General features: G+C 46.4%; 1 protein-coding gene across 5 annotated transcripts in view; it reads right to left on the bottom strand.

The window, feature by feature from the left end:
* The window catches only part of LOC128579869 (collagen alpha-1(I) chain-like), a 79,103-nt gene that overhangs the window by 13,600 nt on the left and 50,927 nt on the right, over positions 1-14,576 (bottom strand). For 2 of the 5 annotated variants that reach the window (XR_008378291.1, XR_008378288.1), the window contains exon 3: positions 217-4,863. The exons of 2 other annotated variants lie outside the window; for them this stretch is intronic. The gene's annotated coding sequence lies outside the window, so the exon portion shown is untranslated. Of the gene's footprint in view, positions 1-216; positions 4,864-14,576 lie in introns of those variants that run through there. One more of the 5 variants, XR_008378289.1, reaches the window with a different exon arrangement.

Raw genomic sequence — 14,576 nt, 5'->3', positions numbered from 1 at the left:
GTGCCTGGCCTTGCGCTGGATCTGGCGACGCGACTCTGTCCCAAAGGACGCGTCCTCGCTCTGGGGAGGGCGGATCTCCATGGAGACTCGGGCTGTGGAGGCCCCGCGGTTTCCTCGGGCTCAGTCCGACCCGCCCTGCCGGGGAGGCCAGAGCCGGGTCGTCCGCGGACCCCTTTCCGGGGCGTCCCTGGGGGCTTCTCGCCCAGTGCCGCACACCTCCTGGGCGCCGGCCGGTCGCTTGTGTCCCACGGCACCGGTGACTTCCAGGGCAAGTCCCTCCGGGGTCTCATCCCGAGTCCACCACCAGGGAGCCTTCGCAGGGTGAAGGAAGACTCTCCCAACTGCCCAAGGGAGGGGCGGGGAACGCCTGGGGGTGCCGAGGAAGGTTCCCAGATAGAGCGAGGGTGACCCACTTATTTTGAATTTCAGAAAGACAGCAAATAAGTTTTTGAGTGTATGTCCCAAATGTTTTTCATTGTCTACCCGGAATTGGAATTTAACTGACAGTCTCTGTCTTGCTTGCTGAATCTGCCCACCCTGGGTGCAGATTGTGGCCATAAGGAGCCCAGGGCCAGGTGGGGAGAGGGGTACGGTACAGGTCAGCTTGGAGCCTGGGCGCGGTAGAGGTAAGAGAACCTCATGTTTACCTGGAATTTACACTCCCCTTGTCTAGGGGGAGGGGATGAAAATGAGAGCATTACCTGACCTTCAAGGACAGGCTCCCACACCCCTTTCCCGGCGTTGGCTGGCCTTCTCTCCAGCAGCCTGGAGCCCACGGGGGCAGCACAAGACAGCAGAACAGTCTCCCTCCAAGCTGATCACCTAGCCCAGCCAAGAAGGGCAGAAGTTGGGTCTCCTTCCCCAAAACACGCAAATTGTATCAACAATTGGCGTGAAATTAGTGGATTTAAGGAGGAAAAACTGTAGCCTCATAATAGAACCTGCTTGTACCACTGCCTGCTGTGTAAATCTGGACAAACTGTCTCTGTGCCTCAGATTCCTCATCAGTAAAATGAAGTAATAACCAAGCCCACCTTGCAGGTAGTAAGCAGATGTGAGGTGCCGGTGAGAGCTCTGTAAACTCTAGCTCCGGCCTTCAGCAGTGCTAACTGTGACAGGTATCACCACTGGTTTTTCTCCTGACAATATTGCATTCCAGTCCTTTCTCAGATTTAGTGGAAACTGTAACAACCATTAACATTTGGGGAAGATTTTTCTTACATCCTCAGCAAAGGTGCAGGCTGGGAAGGCCACGTGACATCACGTTCCCGCAGCAAACCGGTCTCTTGGGCACATTCCCCGTGACCACGGCTGTGCTTCTCTGTTCCTGGCAATATTAGAGCTCATTTATAATGATTTATGGTAATTGCACTGGACAAGAGTGTGATGGCTATTAGGCCTCTTAATTTGGCTGAAAAACATTTGAAGCATGAAGCTATATGAGGCAGTCAGCACCAGCACCGTTATGAAACATCCTTGTATTCGGAACCAATTTGGAATGTCATTTTTGATATCATGGATTATCCATCTTCAGATTCCAAGTCCTTGGTGTGTGTGTTCTCCTGCTCCAGTCTCAGGAGGACAGCCAGCCAGCAGCAGGCCCACCCTACGTCTGGGCAGCCAGGTAGCTACCAGCCCCCAGTGATTGAACTCCCAGGAGACGCTGGGCACAGGCCACCCTGGGCTCTTTCACCAGCAAGACACTTGCACCCAAGAAACGCCATTTGAAAGTCCGGCCTCAGTGTCCCTTCTTCTCCCTTCTGCACAGGGAATAAGACAGCTGGGGCTGCCACCCAGGCACACGCCAACGCCATGAGCTGCTCCCCAGCACACGCCAATGACACGTGTACCGTGTTGGCTGATTTGGGCTGGTATTCATGCACGATATTCATGTTCAATATTGAATATCACCCATGAGTAAACAACCATGAAATAATAATAAATAAGAATCTCTCCATCTGTGCCTCTGCCTTGCCAAAATGGCTGGATTAGAGCATAAAAGAAATAATTAACAACCCAGATGTTTGATTTTCAACAATGACAAACAGAATATATTTACCTGCATTCCCACCTACATGTTTTAGAGTAACATAGATATGCATTCTGGCTCTTTTCCAAATTGCTCCAATTTGCCCACAACAAAACTAAGGAGAGAGTTTGATATATGTCTGTTCTTTACAAGCACAAGAAAGATTGGAAAGAAAGAGTCTGCCCAATAAGAACTGAAGTAACGCTGTGAAAGTGCAAGGCTAACCTGCAGCTGGAGCCTCTCCAGGGACCCCGGGAAGATTACTCCCTAAAATTGACTTGCCCTGGGATTCTTTGACCTTCAATTATAATGAGAAAGAACTATACTGGGAGCAATGACTGGACCAGAGCCCTGGGCTGCCTGGGCCTGGCAGGTCCGATTCAATTTGTTTAGCTTCCTCTTTGGAAACCTGGATTGACTTTAATGATGGGAAATACAGTGGCTCCCAGGAGCATCTCTAGACATGAATGGAGCCTGGACACCCTTTCTTTAAACAGATGCTGAAATATGCAAGGACACCCATGTCATCTAGCTGTTCACTTCCTAAGTTTTGGCTATTTTAGCCATTCCTGGTAATTAGACTCTGCAAAACGCCAGCTATTTCACTTGTCTCTATTTTGGGGGAAAATGCATTGTTTTAATATCCACTGGTAAACTTCAAGTTTTATTCGCACAGAGAAAACCCATGAAACAGAAACCAGAGGTAAGAATGGAAAAACCATTCCAACATTCTCACAGCCTCCCTCTCCCTCTGCTTCTGCTTCCCCCCTACCTGGGGGAGGACACTGATGGCTTTAGAATCTCTGCCCTCTCCTCTTACCAAGGCCAAGGAAGAATTGGGGTCAGCATTGGCCCAGAGGCCATTTATGGGAAGAGCCCAGGGAAGGAGATGACCCTAGCCTCCTGAGTAATGGGACAGGGGAACCTTAAGGGTCAGGGTGTCCACCTGAGGACCCAGGTCTTTCTGCTTTGGTTAACTTAGTGCCCTCAGTGCTGGCCAGTGGCATGGCCCCACCCTGAGGACCCCACATGGATACCAGGCTCTGGGCTCCCTCCATGGGCACTTTCATGTACACTATAGCAGATGTTTCCTTTGAGCCTGAGACCCTAAGTTCCTTCTTGACATCTCCATGTGGAGGAGTAGATGAGTCAAACCCAACACACTCATCCAACCCGGCTGTGTCCCCACCTGCCCTTGCTACCTCCCCTTCCAGTGCTCCATGTCTCAAGGAAGGATCTTCCCATGTGGAAACCAGGAACCTGGAAGTCACCTTGTGATGCTCTAAGACAATTCCCTGCCCTCAGCCCCTCTAGCCGATGCTGCTGGTGTCCTGCCCAGGTCCACACAGGACTGACTACAGCTGTGGCACTGGGACACTTCCAACCACAGGATCTGCAAAAGGAAGCCGGGAAAGCCATTTTCCCTAGGCAAGGTGAGCTGCAAGTACCAGGCTGCAGGAAGAGCCCTCAATCAGCCACCGATGACCCCTGACCCCTTTCACCAAGTATGCTTGCAGAGCTCAGCTCTAGGTGCCCAAAGGCAGGATCAGCTTCCCCAACATGTGACACATGACACTGCACAGAGCCTCCAGGCCAGTCTCTCTCCTTCAGAGTTGGCTGAAAAAGATATAAAAAATGTCTCACGAAAGTTTTTTTTAATCTTGGAAAAGGCAGATTAAAATAACAGCCTAAATGGCGCCAAGACATTTGAATGAAGAGAACTTTCAGTCAATTAACTCTTGTCTATACTACATCAAGAAACTTGTTTGATCTTTTCCTACCGAATTGTGGCTTTTCTTAATAAATTGATTTTATTTGCCCAATTGGCATCAGTGCTGTATGTATATCAACTTGGCTGGGCCAGGTGTCTCATGCCTGTAATTTTAGCACTTTGGGAGCCCGAGGTGTGTGGATCAATTGAGCACGGAAGACTGAGACAACGCAACATGCAAGATCCCATCTCTAAAAAAAATAATAATTATCTGGGCATGGTGATTTGCACCTGTAGTCCTAGCTTCTCAAGTACAAGGATCACTTGAGCCCAGGAGTTCTAGGCTGCAGTGACCTATGATTGCACCACCGCACTCCAGCCAGGGCAGCAGAGTGAGACCCTGTCTCAGAAAACAAAAACCTTCCCTTAGTGTGATTGACTGAATCTTTGCAGACATGGCAGCACTGGCTGAATAACCAGCGGGCTGTGCTTGGCTTGCTCATCCCCACACCTCATTCTTGAGCCACCCTCTGCCAGGCCCAGGGGCCAAAGACATACTGGTCACTGTGTGAGGATTTAACCACTGTGGCCTTTTCCTCCACAGAGATCCTACACAGATATGCATCAAATTCCCCCTGAGGAAGGGGCACACCTGAATCTGGGGTGGGGAAGCCAGAGAGGTTTCACAAGAGCAGACTTCACAGTCACGTCCTGAAGGTGAAGGATGAATAAGACAAGTGGCAGGTCAATATTGTCTCCAGGGACTGGATCAGCCAGCCAGGTGCCACACAGCACTTCCCTGGGTGCTGCCCAGCCAGTGTGGGGTCTGGTCCCTTCGCCTTGCACATGCCATCTCCTCTTGAGGAAAGTGTTTCTGGAAGGACATGTCCCCTGGCACACATTGCAGCTTTCCATTTCTCAGTCCATTTCTCAGGCCCCTTTGCTACCTGGCAGACTGTTGGTAGCTGTGGTGACAGGGAGCCCTCTCCTCCATCCTCCTCATGCTGATCCATCCCTGTCAGCCGCAGAACCTCGTGAGAAGCTGTCCTATCAGCTTGGATATGTCACTCAGCTCCTTTAATCTTTCCTCCTGTGTCAGCCACCAAACCTGCAATCCAGCACCCTGCATAGACCGGAAGAGAAAATGCTTGATGACTCACCAAGTCCTGGACAAAGAGGCTGTGGGCAACTATTTCTGATAAAGGAGTTTCAGGGACCTGAGTCCTTGTCCACATGATTGGAAGGTGGTGCCCTCTTCTGTCAAGGCTGCCCAAAGCCTTCCAAATAGCACCTTTTTTTTTTTTAAAGATGCAAGGTCTCACTCTTGCACACAGACTAGAGTGCAGTATAGCTTCATCCCTGGGCTCAAAGGATCACTCTGCCTTCGCCTCCCAAAAAGTTGAGATTTCAGGTGTAAGCCACTGTGGAGTGGAGACAGGTCTTACTATGTTGCCCAGGATGCTCTTGAACTCCTGGACTCAAGTGATCTTCCCACCTCAGCCTTCCAAAGTGTTACTTTGACAGGTCTAAGTGATCATGCCTGTCCCCAAATAGCACTCTTTGTGTATGGTGGGCCCCAGTTGAGGAACATTCAATTTCTGAAAATCTGATCTGATGAAGCAAATACTGCAAGGGGCATCAAGTTTTACTCCTGCTCAGTATTGAGGGTGAATGCCGGAGATTCACGTGTCTCATTAAACCTGACTATTCTTCCTCCATAGTCATTATTCACAGTGTTCAATTTTCTCAAATTCTTAGGAGCACTTATTCTTTGATGTGGCGTCTGCTAATATCCTCTAACATCCTGTCCATTTCTGAGTTCATCTTTCTCAGGCATGTGTGCAGGTGTGTGCACACGTGTATACCCAGGGTATGTCCTGGGAGCTCTGACATGTAGCAATAGCCCCACAGAACAGCTTTGAGTTTGCTTCTGCTGAGAACCCCAATATGTCACCTGACTACGGTTATTTCTTATTTCTTTTTTCTTTTTTTTGAGACAGAGCCTCAAGCTGTCACCTGGGTAGAGTGCCATGGCATCAAGCTCACAGCAACTTCCAACTCCTGCAATTCTCCTGCCTCCACCTCCCAAGTAGCTGGGACTACAGGCGCCCACCACAACACCCAGCTATTTTTTGGTTGTAGTTGTCATTGTTGTTTGGCGGGCCTGGGCTGGATTTAAACCCACCAGCTCAGGTGTATGTGGCTGGCACCTTAGCTGCTTGAGCCACAGGCGCCGAGCCTACAGTTGGTTCTTGTGTTAAGTTATTGGCTCTGCATTACCACAACAAGCAGGAAGAATAAATATGGATGCCATGTCCTTGTGCCAACTCCTACAGGTTTGGAGTTTGGATTCTCAAGGAAGCCTTCCCCTGTCACCCCCATGCTTGGACAGAAGGGTGATGTTTTCAGCTCCCTGGACACAGTGGTGACTCTAGACACTAGTTCACTGTGTCATATTTGAAACCCAAACTAGAGTTAATAACTTTTTTAAGTATAATAAATTAAGACCAAAAATAAAATAAAATAGGCTATAAAAACGTGCAATTAATTGTTATATGCAGCTTTCTAACAGCCAAGGAGATGGGAGATATACAAATTTCTTTTTCTCAAAAAAGAAGAAAATATTGTTAGGTATCAGAAAAATTTCATTTTTTAAACCGTGATCTTCCAATATTAGAAATGGAGGGAGGGCCGGGCGCGGTGGCTCACGCCTGTAATCCCAGCACTGTGGGAGGCTGAGGAGGGAGAATCGCTTGAGCTCAGGAGTTCGAGACTCGCCTGAGCGACAGTGAGACCCAGACTCATGAAAAAAATGGAAAAACCCAGCCAGGAGCCGTGGCGAGTGCCTGTAATCCCAGTGGCTTCCAGAGGCTGAGGCAGCAGGGTGCCCGCAGCCCGAGTCTGAGGTTGTGGTGAGCTACCACGCTCACTGCACTCTGCTCAGGGGCATAGGGTGGGACCCTGTCTCAACAAAAAAAAAAAAAAAAAAAGAAATGGAGGGAGGATCTCTAGATGAGGAGAAATACCCCACACCTGTTACTCTAAACATGCGTATAATCTTTACGGTTTTTTCTTAATATAAAATTAATAGATACTCACTGTAGAAAATAGAAAATATGGCAACTTCAGGTAATCAAAAAGAAAGTAAAATGGTGGTTACTGCAAGTCCAGTGGATCGTGACCTTGGTTAGTGGTACACCACACATCTGCACAGCTTCCTGGCTCTAAAGTGTCACGTGAAACCCCACAGAAAGACAAAAGCTTGCTCAGGAAGTCGAGTGAAGTGGACTCGAGTAGGCTACTCTGCCACTCCCTGGATAACACTAGGCAGCCTCTTTGCTCCTCAGCTCCCTCATCTGTAAAACTGGGTTAATAATAGTATCAATCTGAAGGGCTATTATGTTTAAGTGATTTAATAAATGTAGAGTTCCAAGTATATACTGTACATCATATGAAGGTTTGCCATTATTCATAGAGATCACTGTAACGTTACGGTTTAATTCTTGGCAGATTAATCATACACAAAAGTCATATCTGGTAACTCACTTATCTGGGAGAGTTGATTAAGCAGGACACAGCCTCCCTTGGACAGTTAACACCAGTCGGAAGTCATGTTCAGCTCAGTGGCCACACAGACATAGATGCAGGAATAGACTCAGACTTGTGTGCGCACATTGGCTGGTGTGCATGCAGTTCTCCCAGCTCTGCCCACTGAGCAGGCTTCAGTCGTGATGAAGCCGTGCAACACCCAGGCCTTGTTTTCTGAACACCATTCTCAGTGAGAAGAACCAAGTCTCCTCGGAGACAAGGCTGACTCTAGGGCTACATCAGGGAAAATAAAATATAAGCCTGGAGCCTTGCATAATGCTAGAAAGTAAGGAAGTGTTCAAATGACAAGGAAAATATCAAAGGCCAAGGGCACAAGGGGCCAGCCTGAAGGGGCTCCAGTAGCCAAGGCGAGGACACCCTGAACACACTGATAGTGCCTGATTATATCCTAAAATATAAAATAAATACACTTGCGTGCATACTCATGACTGAAAATATACCACTAGACAGGAGAGACGAGTCTTCCTTGCGGAAGGACTTCTGTTGATACTCCACTAGGAGAGGTGCTCGAGCCCCACCCCTGGAGGGACTGCGCCCATGACTTTCCTCCACACTAGAGCATGAGCCAGGGGGCTGTAACTGTTCAATGCAAACACCCTGCGGGCACCACCTGCGCCAGGTGACCACGGTGAACACCAGTGATAAGGGGACAGCAGGCATCTTGACAGGCTGTGATGGAATGGATGTTTCACCTGCGCAACAATCGTCCTGGAAACCCGTACCTCCACAGCCAAGGACAGCATCAGACGAACCCAGCGAACATCCGAATACAAAACATCACCCGCATCAGCATCAGGGAAACAAGGAGAGGCTGAGAAACTGTCACAGACCAGAGGAGAGGAAGGAGGCGTGACAACTGAATGTAACAGATGGCACCCCAATGTTACCCTGGAACAGAAAAAGGACATTCGCAGAGAAAACAAGTGAAGTCAGAATGAAGTCTGGAGGGGCAGGCAAGGTGGCTCACACCTGTAATCCCAGCACTTGGGAGGCCGAGGCAGGTGGATCGCCTGAGTTCACAGGTTCCAGACCAGCCTGATCAACAGCCAGACCCCGTCTCTAAATAGCCGGGCATTGTGGTGGTAACCTGTGGTCCCAGCTACTCGGGAGGCTGAGGCAAGAGCATTGTTTGAGCCCAAGAGTCTAAGGTTGCTGTGACTTGTGACGCCACAGCACTCTACCCAGGATGACAAAGTGAGACTGTCTCAAAAAAAAAAAAAAAGAATGAAGTCTGGAGTTCAGTAAATAGTGAGCCCCCAGCTTGGTCTCTTGCCTGTAAGATCAGGGGTGACCGGGTGAGGGCTATACGGCAACTCTCTGTGCTGTCTTCGTAACAGCTCTCCAAGCCTAACACAAAGTTTGTTAACCCCATCCTCCTCCCCCAAAAGGACAGCCAGATATGTGTTTCCTTCTGGGTCTTAGTTCAATTAAAGATCCAACACAGCCTGCTCCTTATGTGACTGTTTAGGTCTCCAACAAAGATCACAGCAGGAGCTCGTAAGACCAGTAGATCTGAAAGGGTCCAGTCTGCTGGATCAGTCCTGAGCTTCCCTGGTTTCTCACCATTTATCACTGTTTTTCCATTTGTACCCTTTCAGCCATTTCTCAATTCCTCTAAGCATTTTTATCCATGTTATATTAAAATAATTTTAAATAATTTTTGAGGTATCTGTCAAGTGTTTCAGTACAGTAAACTATTTTATCTCCCTTATAAATTAATTTTCTAATTTTAATGAGAATAACTTTACTATTCTTCTCAACTGATTAAATGCCACATCATACCAATGTTTGTTACTCACAATCCCATTGTCTTGTAGCCTTTGGCACTTAATTTATTATTTTATTTTTAGAAATCAAAAAGGAGAATCTGGAATCCCTTATTTATCAATTCTTAGAGAATAATAGAAATGATTGTGAAGCAACTGCAAGTTTAAATTATGATAGAAAGACTAATAATAAATCAATATGTCATTGGCTAATTTGCCAAGATTTGGACTGAATTTTTTTAATTAAATGGAAATTATAAAGAAAATAATTTTAAAAACCCATTAACACCCATGGAGGGATTTCCTCTACACTCAGTGACTGGAATGCTTTTACCAGCTTTTGTCATACCCTTTTATAAAAGGCATTTTCTCCATATGCAAATTCTTTTAGCATAAATTTCTGCTCTATCCTTATTTGCTGAAGAAAGGTGCCAATAGTGCCACCATTTGGAAGGCATGTTAATTTCTCCTTTTCTTTCCTAGATTAAAAATTAAAAATAATTATTTTTAATCTAGGAAAGACTGTATCTATTTGACATAAGATGCCAAAATTTGCCTTACAGTTTCATTTTTATAAGAAAAGAAATATAAACCAGAAAGTCTAGAAGTTACAACCTGGCAACTCATTACCCAAATCTGGCACACAAATTTATTTTGAAAGACCCCATATAATTATTATTTTTTTTTTTTGAGACAGTCTCACTATGTTGCCCTCAATAGAATGCCATGGTGTCACAGCTCACAGCAACCTCAAAGTCTTGGGCTTAAGCAATTCTCTTGCCTCAGCTTCCCAGGTAGCTGGGACTAAAGGTGCCTGCCACAACACCCAGCTATTTTATTGTTGTAGTTGTCATTGTTGTTTAGCACACGCAGGCTGGGTTCTAACCCACCTGCCTCGGTGTATGTGGCCAGTGCCCTAACCACTAAGCTACAGGTGGTTAGCCCCCATATAATTTTTTTAAAAACTTAATGTTGTATGGGGTAGTCTATTTGGCTCACACCTGTAATCCTAGCACTCTGGGAGACCAAGGCAGGAAGATTGCCTGAGCTTAGGAGTTCAAAACCAGCTTGAGAAAGAGTGAGACTCTGTCTCTATCAAAAATAAAAAAACTAGCTGGGCGTTCTGGAGGGATGTGCCTATGGTCCCAGCTACCAGGGAGGCTGAGGTAAGAGGACTGCCAGGAGTTTGATGTTGCTGTGAGCTAGGCTGATACCACAGCACTCTAGCTTGGGCAACCAAGTGAGACTCTGTCTCAAAAAAATTTTTTTATATAAAAACCTGAATTTCTGTATTCTCTTAAAACAGCATTCTGGCCAGAATGCTGTTTTAAGAGAATACAGAAATTCAGGTTTTCTTTTTTTTTTTTTGGCAGTTTTGGCCAGGGCCGGGCTTGAACCCACTATCCCTGGTATATTCTGGCCAGAATGCTGTTTTAAGAGAATACAGAAATTCAGGTTTTTTTTTTTTTTTTGGCAGTTTTGGCCAGGGCCGGGCTTGAACCCACTATCCCTGGTATATGGGGCTGGCACCCTACTCCTTGAGCCACATTTTCATATGGCCACAATTAGCTCTATCTGAAAAGGGGCTTCCTCACTGAGTTGACACCTGGGTCCTCTTCACTCCAAACTGTATGACACCCAGATTGTTCCTTTCATACCTCTCTGCATCACAGAATTTCTAAGTCCTGACCTGGAATATCGAATACTTTCTTGGTCTAGATGATTTTCTTTAAAGTATCATAAAGAGAAAGAGAAAATAATCATACAGAGATGAAGCAAAATGAACCTTGCACAAACCTCATATAAAACCATCTCAAATTTACACATCTTGAGAATAAACTATAATAAATTAACTTTATTAGAAGTGCACTACTATTGGATCAATACGCTCAAAGCTGCCAGCCTCAATTTGAGGTTCTACTACTCACAGCAAGAAACAAAGTCACTTTCCAGCGTACTCACCCGCCCAGTTGCTGGGCAGTCCCTGTCGTCCTACGGACTTTAAATACCATGCTGAGTGCTTTTCTAAATAGGAAGTGAAATGGTGACTAAAAAGCACAAGTCCTTAGACAGTGAAGCCTGATCAGTGGTGTTCAGAGAGGGAGACAGCCCAGTGCCCCACTGCTCCCTCACCACAGTGACAGCACAGCGAGGTGTGACACTTGGCAGAGCAGTGGACACAGCGAGGTGTGCTCGGCTGAATTCCTGTCACCGACAGCTCAGAGTTCTGATGGTTGTCCACGTCCCCAACTGCTCAGACTGTGCTGGATGTTGACGTTTAATGTCAATGTCCCGTGAACAAAATTGTACAGATTTTCATTTTTTTTCCTAAAAGCTTAATCTGTAGTCATACTAAACAGCAAAAAAGAACCTGATTGATGTTGTCAGCCTAATAGACTGAATACCTTGCTTTTTCTGCTTTATTTTAATAAAATTCATTTTGTCTCATGTATTTCTAAATTATCTGCCACATCGTAGAGCCCTAAATCAAGAGCCACACACATGGCTTAGACTCACGATCTTTTGTATCCATCTAAAGTCAGCAGGAGTTGTTATGGATATATCTGGAAAGCACGGTTGAAGACAGGAAGCTACAAAGACCAGTTGTCCGGAAAGCAGAGAGGACCAGTATGAGCTGGGGAGACACAGGCGACCACATCCCCTGCTCCCAACCTTAATCTATTTCATCTTTGAGGACAAAGACCTGATCCAGGTCACTTTCCAGACCTGGAGGCTCAGTGTCCATGTCCGGTTCTCCTCTGGGCATCTCTCCTCAGGAGCAGACAAAAAAAAGAATCTCCTGCCCTCTGCTCAGGGTTGCCAAATATCCTGTCCCCTCACACTGTGAAGTGGAATAGAAACAAGATCAAACTTTAGTAATAGAGCCCTCAGGAAAAATAAATGCAGACTAGGTAGAGTGTTCCTATTGGATTTTTCTTTGCATAATGTAGAGGAAGGGGCTGATTTGCTGGAGCCAGATAGCGCCAGAGACAGCTAGAAAGGAGGACCAGCCAGGTAGTTCCCAGAACAGAAAGTTAAAAGAAATGCCAAGATAATGATGACACTGTAGAATAGTGTCCCCCTTTGCCCTTCACTGTCCCCTGCCTCCAGTTGTCCCAGACTCAACCAAAAGGTGCCTTGATTGAGGGCTGGCAGACTGGGTACGGGGAGAAATGGGAGGAGGAAGGGAAACGGTGAATGTGGATAAAGAAAGCCAGTGCCATCCTGTGGACAGTGTGGAAAGGAGACTTGCTAAAATTAAGGGTCTGAGAGCATAGAAGGCTGTGTCCTACTGTGCAGGAAAGCTGCAAAGCCCCAGAGAAGAAATGATCAAATGGGAGTCAGACCGATGTGACCACAGAGAGTGAGGGCAACTTCCCAAGCCTGAGTGGCAATGGGAACAGCAGCAGGCTGGCCTGGCCCCATTCTTGATGGTGTAGACGGATCACCAGACCGGCCAGGCAGAGAAGGGACACAGCACAGACAATGAACCCCAATGTACTGGTGTCACAGAAGGCCCCTGGAGCTCAACAAAACCTCGGGAAAGAATGAACTCAACATTTCCACAGTCTCCAGTGGGGTCATAGGCAGAAGCTGAGCTACAGAACAACAGGAAATGTTCTACTTCCCAGCCAGGCATGGAGGCTCAGCCTGCAGTTCCAGCTACTCCAGAAGCTGAGGAGGAAAATCACTTGAAGCCAGGAGTTTGAGACAAGCCTGGGCCATATACAAGACCCAGTCTCTCTCTCTCTCTCAGCAACCTCAAACTCTTGGGCTCCAGTGATCCTCCTGCCTCAGGCTCCTGACTAACTAGAACTACAGGTGCCTACCATCACATCCACCCAGTTTTTCTATTTTTAGCAGAGATGGAGTCTCACTCTTGCTCAGGCTGGTCTCAAACTCCTGAGCTCAAGCGATCCACGTGCCTCAGCTTCCCAGAGTGCTGGATTACAGGTGTGAGCCACCTCGTCTGGTCAGAAATGTTCTATTTCTTCTTCTATTTCTCTCAGTTGTGCGCCCATTCATCTGGTTTTGACTAAGAACAGCAGCACTGAATCTTAAGTCTTAAACCATTCTCTGCACACACACAGCATTGGTCAGTGTGTTAGAAATGAAGTGTGTATGGTGCAGTACTACTTACTGGGAATAAAATGATTTACTTTAAGATCTAATTTTTTTCTTTTTCTTTTTTATATTATCTAAATTTAAAACCCTTTAATATGTCACCCAAGGGGGTCATCTGATTTAGAAAACTAAAGAATGAATGAGACTACAGAAAAAGTAGAAAGTGTTACATAATTTTTTCAAACATATAACTCTGCCAAAGAAGGTAAGTTAATAAGCCAGTCTGTTTCTGCATACAATTTTTATTAAAACTTGGTGAAAATGGAATGCTGTACCTTATTTCTGTACAACATGGGAATACATATGCTCATGCTCATCTATACACAGAAAATATCTGAGCTGATTATTATTAGTAACAGATCATGAACAGAAATTTTTTCCCAGTGAAGGGAACTGAGTATCTGGAGTAGGAGAGAAAAGAATTCTGACTTATGTATGTATTGCTTTAATTTTAAAACACCACCAGCAATTAGCCAAAGCTAAAAACCAAAGCTTGGGCCAGGCATAGTGGCTCACACCTGTATTCCCAGCACTCAGGGAGGCCAAGTGAGCTCAGGAGTTCAAGACAAGCCTGAGCAAGAGTGAGACCCTGTCTCTACTAAAGATGGAAAACTTAGCCGGCTATGGTGGTGGGTGCCTGTAGCCCCAGCTACTCAGGAGTTTGAGGCAGGAGGATTGCTCAAGCTCAGGAGTTTGAGGTTGCTGTGAGTTAGGCTGAAGCCATGGCACTCTACTCAGGACAACAAAGCAAGACTCTGTCTCAGAAAAAAAAAAAAAAGCTGACGCCATTTGTAAGGCCAAGCTATCAGAGTACATAGAGGAAGCTAATGAGCAGAAAGAACAAGCGAGGGTGCGACATCCAGCACCCACCATCCTGGGGACAGGCTCCTGATGGTGTGCCTTAGTCTGCTGGTGTGTCTGCAATAGACTACCATAAGCTGGGTGGCTTATAAGCAACCCACATTCATTTCTCACAGTTCTGGAGGCTGGAAGTCCAAGACCAAGATGTCGGCAGATTCAGTGTCTGGTGAGGGCTTGTTTCTGCTTCATGGATTGTACCTTCTTGCTGTGTCTTCAAATGGGGGAAGGGGTGAATGAGCTCTGCTGGGCCTATTTTGTTTTATTATTTATTCATTTATTTATTTATTTATTATGAGATGGAGTCTCACTCTGTTCTAGCTGGAGTACACTGGAGGAATCATAGCTACTGCAGTCTCGAATTCTGTGCTCCAATGATCCTCTCACCTCAGCTTCTCACAGTGCTGGGATTGCAGGTGTGAGCCACCATGCCCAGATGGGTCTGTTTTATAAGGGCACTAATTATTATCTTTCAGAA

Source organism: Nycticebus coucang, chromosome 2, assembly GCF_027406575.1.
Source record: "Nycticebus coucang isolate mNycCou1 chromosome 2, mNycCou1.pri, whole genome shotgun sequence".
NCBI lineage: Eukaryota > Metazoa > Chordata > Mammalia > Primates > Lorisidae > Nycticebus > Nycticebus coucang.
Note: the sequence above shows the minus strand (reverse complement) of the source record. Positions and strands in the feature narration are given on the sequence as shown.